Below are 6852 nucleotides of genomic sequence, written 5' to 3' on the forward strand. Positions count from 1 at the left end.
TTCGTTATTTAACAAAACTTGAAAACAACGGTGGCAGTATCTGTTAACTTTGACAGTTTGGTGTGCGTTTCGTGACGATTTCAAGACCACTTTTTCAATATGGCGAATGTAACATTATGCTCACAACAAGAAAATCGATGCTGAAGTTTCGAGTTTTATTTTTAATTCCTATTTACCATTCTTATTCTTTCTGGCGTTACGTCCCCACTGGGACAAAGCCTGCTTCTCAGCTTAGTGTTCCTATGAGCACTTCCACAGTTATTAACTGAGAGCTTACTATGCCAATGACCATTTTCGCATGCGTATATCGTGTGGCAGGTACGAAGATACTCTATGCCCTGGGAAGTCGAGAAAATTTCCAACCCGAAAAGATCCTCGACCGGTGGGATTCGAACCCACGACCCTCAGCTTGGTCTTGCTGAATAGCTGCGCGTTTACCGCTACGGCTATCTGGGCCCCACCAATTTACCATCTAAGCCATTAAATGTTAAATGGATACATTTGGTCGATACAAAACAACAACATTTATCATTGTAGCAGATTCTATATGCATTTTCTTATGTTTAAATTGTGTTTTTGAGTAAAAAACGATTTCAAGTCATTTTTCCGTTTTGAAACGACTATGCGACCTATTGATAAGTCGTTCTGAAAACTATCTTGTTATTTTCGTCGGGTGCGTTACGACATGTTACCAAAAGTTATGTTGCTTTCGTCAAGTTTGTTACGACGTATTGACAACCGATGTGTTCCTTATGTCAGGATGCATACGTCAGCATAAGCATAAAACAACAGATAGGACAGGTGGAATAATGATGACAAAGATCACGAATACGGATGTTTCACGAAGTTCTGTGTCACAAAACTTCTGCGCATCTTGACCTTCACAAAACTGTAAGTATTAACTCGGTATATTAAGCATACTAACAACCAAAACATCTTAAAAAATTATGTTCACAGATGTTGCGGATTTCATCGAATGGAAGCCCTCAGAAAAAGTCAGAGAGCATAACCGGTAAATGCATTGAGGATATTGTGTGAAAATGCTTTACCTGACATTCTTGCCAATTAACAGCAACAGCAAATGAACGTTGAAATTAAGGTGCAAAGTCGCCAGCCAAGATTGCAGTTTCATAACATCGTTATTAACTCTACGCCACCTCCAGCTCGTGGACACCTCCTTCCTACCTCGCAGGCAACCATCACTCACCTGGCCGTGCTCACTGTGCTCCCGCTGCTAATACTGGCCGGATTCGAGGCGACAACCATCTTTGCAAGCTTGTCCGGCATTCTAGCAACATGTATCACCCAATGTATCCTCGTAGCGTTTGTCATTTTTGCAGGCTGGGTTCACCGTAGCGTATAGGCGAGCTCGTAATTTATGTTTCGATGTCACAGTAAAATGTATCAACATATTTGTTTTACACTTATAACTTGATTGTAGAATTATAGCCTCCTTAAGCTTGCCAAATATTTTTATATAAAATGTTTGTAATATAGAAAAACTACAATCCAATGAACAGTAGATTTCTCAATAAAAGTAAAAGAAACGAAAACAAAAGGAAACAAAAGATTACTATATAAATCAAGATGGTAATAATCTACATATAAAAATAACTTGAAAGAAGTACTTGTGGAAAAATACTTGAGTATGTAACTTGATTCGACTGTTATGTTGACGATTTGAGGCTATGTTTTTCAGTCTTGCAGAGATCAAAAAACGGGATTTAACGTGGTGGAAGTGTAAAAACTTGATTCTTGCAAAACTGAAAGCTATAAGCTCAACCCATTTGAAAATATTGTTGTGTACCAGTAGCTGCCATAAAGTGGCCGTTCTTCGTGCCGTTACTGATAGGCATAGGGTGGCTGATCCAGTGGTAGTGTGTTGCCCAATAATAATGGTAGTGTGGTTTCAAGCATGGCAGCTACTGGTACACAACAATATTTTCAAATGGGTTGAGCTTATAGCTTTCAGTTTTGCAGTTGTTAAAATAATATGAATGTGTATTAAAAATCTCGGAAATTAGTAAGGAAATAGTAGAAAACCAATGGGAAATCAATGTAAACCACTATTATAGGAGCACAAGTTAGTAAATACCACTATTACTGGAACATGTTCCAGTAATGGAGAAAATGCTTTTATGAAAAATTCAATAATTTTATCGTTCTTAGATATTACGTAAATAGAATATTACGTAAAATAGAATAAAAAAGCTTTCGAATGGTGTATACAGATATGAAAATCGAGCTTTCGTTATTTCCTGGCATTTTTTTATTCCTCATACCGTTACTATTGCCTCTATAACTGGTACAGTCGCCCTAGAACAATTTGGTCCATAATTTCATACTTGCAATTCGATAAATGAGTGATGTGTGCTGTAATGATCAATATGCAAACAGTTCCACAACGATAACGAACTTTTCTGGGTCAATTTTTGATTATTATCATAGTTTGACACTTAATTTACATCCATGAGACATTTCCAGCCCAACGTAGTCTGCCACAGTATAAACTCGAAATTCACCCAAATGTAGCATGCGGCAGAGTTTTCACCCAAACAGCTCAAATACATTGTGAGATTCAAGGTATAGTGCTGCCTTGAGTAAAAAGTTCTTCCACACGTTAGATATGGTGTGGGCAGTTGTTTCTGCAAATCAAAGGAAACCACCCGAACAGTAGAATCAGATCTTGATCGTTGAATATCCCGTCGCTTTTCTTCGTACACTTTTTGAGCAGCTTGTTGATGGTCTTCCTGCTGGTTTTCCAAAGCTTTTTTCTCAATAACATCTACTTCCGTTTTAATCTGAACACGCAGCCTGTCACAGATATCACATGTATCTATTTTTGGCTTACGGAAAGAGAGGTTCATCGTGTTTTGTGTGAGAGTGTGCATGCGTGTGGTAAACGTAATACAGAAATCGATCATGACTAACTGTGGTTTGCGTGATTCTGCCAAAAGATAGCGGTAGTGTTTTTTAAAGTTGATGTTTTCAATTAATATTAATACAGAGAGTTACGTCTGTTTGTCTGTGCCTGAATAGTAATACAGTGATACCTCCATGAGTCGATGTTCCATGGCTCGATATCGACTCATGGAATCATACTTAAAACAAAATTTCATGGTTACTATGATGGTCCCTAGAAGCAGCTTTCCAAAGGATTGCTGTTCCATTGCAATATCGACTCTGGTGCTCGATTCAGAATGGATGCTTGCCTTTGAACCATTCAAGCAAGACATCACATCACAACCTTCCTTCTGTGTATTCGACGGTTTTTCGTGCGGCAGTTGGTATGAAGTTTTTGTAGGTACTTCCACCGTAATGTTAGCAGCTTCCGGTTGTGCAGTCGACAATATCTCGCGCTGTAGTCGGCGTGAACCAACAGCCACTTCCGCTGATATGTTTGGTGACACTGAAAAAGTATACAAGTTGAATTATAGCAGCAAAATTACCAAAATGTAAAACTTTTACCTCTCTGATCAGCCTTGTGAGATCCGCTGCCATTCAAGGAGATTTTGATCTGATGATCAACAAGGGAATGTGCGTTCAAATGCTGACTTGACCGGTTGTGTAAGAAGCCACTAGGAAAATCCGATCCTACGGCCTGTTTATGTGCCACGGAGGTATTTTTTAGAAGTACCTGCGCCGGTATATTTTTGCTCTCAGCATCCTGGAAACCTCGGTGGGAATTTGCGTCGAATGATGTTCCCTTTGGTTTGGTTTTTGGAGAGTTGGCAATGTTGCGGAGTACTGCACGGGGTATCTGGTTCTGTTTGGATCCAGCAGAATCGTTCACGGGTGCTGAAAGTCAAGAAATATCTCTTAGTGCTCAAATTTCTGAAAAAAAACACCTAAACTTACCGTTCTCAGTTTCACATGGCAGTTTTACTCCTGATCCTTGTAAGGTTCGCGCTTTCTTGGTTGATGCTGGTATATTGGAGGCTGGGCACTGGGGGCTCGAAATGAACTTTCTGAACTCCGCTCCAAATGACCGCGCTGTTGACATGTACAGAATGTTTGAAAAAGGTGCACTTCACAATAGAAAAATGTACTTACATTTCTGTACAACAGCTGTTTTGTTTGTGTCGTCTGATGCCATCGCCGATTGTGAACAATTTCGATGTTAAACCTGATTGATTTTAGTTTAGTGGAGTACATTTACTTAAATTTTATCACAATAGCAAGCAAAAAAAACTGTGTTTACAATTTGGCTCACACGAAGTTGAAACCGATTCGTTAAATAATGTTGTATACGACGTTTGGTCAGTCATTTGACGAAAGCGTAAAAAAATATTTTCACTTTGATTGTGACTTAGGCCAATTATGAAAAATGAATTTTATGAGCTGATTAATAATAATTTGAATTTTTCATTTGAAAACCATACAAAGCAGTGCACGATTTATCACTTTGTGGAAACAAATGATTTTTGTTGACAATGTTACTTACGTCCTATTGAAAAAGGGGTCTTGATTTACTTCCCAGATGCTTGAGTCTGAAACATTTTTTTACCAGCTGTCAGACATAATATGGGTATATTTTTACCATTATTTTTGGTTTTCAAGTTAGTGATTTGAAGTGTTCTAAAAAGTCGTTCTGTTTTCAATTTTGGTCAACTATTCTTAATATATTGGTTTAAGTTAACTTTTCTAAAGAATTGTTTTAAGTCTTTTGTAGCATCTGCTAAGGCGTTTTCATTGACTCAAAATAGAGTGAGCCATGAAAGAGGGATTTTCCCCCCTATGTGTTACTTCGAATTCTACTAAACTTAATTTTTCTGCAAAGTATTCGAACTAGTTGCTATGCGCATTTCGGCGAAAAAATAAGCGATTCCTTCCATTCGTTGATAAGATATGACCGTTATTAATTCATATATTTAAAATGTTAATATCTCAGAAACGGGTAAAAACGGTGATGCAAATTTCGCAAAAATTATAAGGTGCAATTGAGAGATTTATACGGCAGTATTAACTTTATAACTGGTCGGTGCTCAGACAGACTGAAACAAGTGTTTTGTAGTGGCTTCAGGAAAACGTACCCCAGATATTCAAAATATCAAAATATTGCATTATTTGCTGTAATAATGCAACATATCTATTAGACGATACTTCTTTATCAGAATAGCAACGGAAAAATTAGAATTGATGGATTTCTCCGCTTATCCTTAAAGCGTCAAAATACCATCTAATCCGTTCTGTCTGAACACCGGCAAATTGCAATGTGAATTTTTTTTTTTTTATAAAAATTGTTTATTTCTTATGTAATATCAATGTTTACGGTTCAAAATAAAGCAACAACTTTCGAAAAACTGCCCAAACGAATATTTGTCTTTAATCAATACATACTAATTTGGCAGAGTCTGATCCCAAATTCATGTCGCAACAGATACTTCTAGGGATTTTCTCAACGATTAATAGAAAATTACTTGATTTTTTTCAGAATTCTTCTGTGGCTTAAGGCTTCTCCAAGAAGTTCGTAACATTACCTCCAGGGATCTTCTACGATTTCTCCCAAAATAAATCCTTATTCTAAATTTTTTCAAGAGGCTCATTCAAGCAATGCTTAAGAAGGACTTCGTCTGAAAAATATTTACTAAATTCCTCCATAAATACGTTCATGGACATGTTTAAAATACTTTTCAGGAATTTATTAAAGAAGAGAATCAAAATAGTAGATATGGCTACCCTGTACCTTTTAATTCCGCCCTAATTGATTATCTTTGACATATATGCGGATTTCAACTACCACTTGTAGCCTTCTTCAATGTCAGCTACTCGTATCCACTATCTATAGTGGTTACGAGTAACTGACACTGAAGAAGCCTACAGGTGGGTTTCGGGTCATTTGGCCGAACGCCATTAGGCCGAAAGGGCCATTTGGCCGAATGCTATTTGGCCGAATGCCGTTTGGCCGAAATTGAAAACAATAATGAACCATAGTCAGCATTCTTTTGTAATGAATTTCAATGAACTTATTCTGCTTATTATTAAATAAAGATAAATAATTAGCTTTTTGTTAGTTCAAGAAACAGTCTCTGTTGAAAGAAGAACGTCCTAAATGTAAGCAATGGACTCTTTGGAATGGTACAGAGGCGTCGCGTGGCTCTTTCAGCCACATGTGCACCAACCACTCGAAGGTGCAGTTTTCAAAAAATTAACAAGTAAAAAACACAATTTTGATAGAGATTTTTTTTCCAAGAAATCTAAAAACGACTTAATTGATTTATTTTACTTTATTTTAACAGTTCGTATACATTTCACGTTAGGGTACTTATCTAGACTTATTTATACATAAGAGCAATTCTCCTGTCACTTCTTTTAGCAAATTTCTCAATAATCTCATCGTAAAAGCCTACTCGTTTTTGCATATCTTGCAATAACTTTTGCTCAACGCACATTATCATTAGCCATTTTAGTCGCTCCTCATTCATTGTGCTTCTCAAATATGATTTGACTCTCCTCAAGACCGAAAACCTTCTTTCCACGGACACAGTAGTGCTTGGAAGACACAAAATTTGCTTTCCAAGATTGAATACTTCTGAAAACACATCTTCTAGCCCTGTCTCATGAATGTACGAAACGATTTCCGTAACACTTTTACCTTTAAATTCGTTTTTGACATACAAAACTTTCAGTTCATTTGTTAGCTTTATTCTGTCATGCGATTTAAATCGATCACAGAAGTTGTCAACCAAATCTTTGGGAAATGCTTCATCATATGCTTCAAACTTTGATTGATCTAGCAACGCAGAGTACTGAAAATTATAGAGGTCTTTGAAACGAACGTCTATTTGATGCAATATGCGATCAATCACAGTACAATAAACTTTGTAATATTTTGAATATTCATATCGACGA

At 37.0% G+C, this 6852-nt stretch overlaps 1 long non-coding RNA gene across 1 annotated transcript; it reads left to right on the forward strand.

Annotated features, from left to right (window-relative positions):
* The first annotated feature begins 764 nt into the window (after nt 1-764).
* Nucleotides 765-1590, forward strand: LOC110674727. Its single transcript, XR_002499134.1, has 2 exons — nt 765-891; nt 958-1590. It is a non-coding gene; the product is annotated as an uncharacterized LOC110674727 (long non-coding RNA).
* The last annotated feature ends 5262 nt before the right edge of the window (nt 1591-6852 follow it).

The sequence above is a fragment of the Aedes aegypti genome, chromosome 1 (genome assembly GCF_002204515.2).
Source record: "Aedes aegypti strain LVP_AGWG chromosome 1, AaegL5.0 Primary Assembly, whole genome shotgun sequence".
In the NCBI taxonomy this organism is placed as follows: domain Eukaryota; kingdom Metazoa; phylum Arthropoda; class Insecta; order Diptera; family Culicidae; genus Aedes; species Aedes aegypti.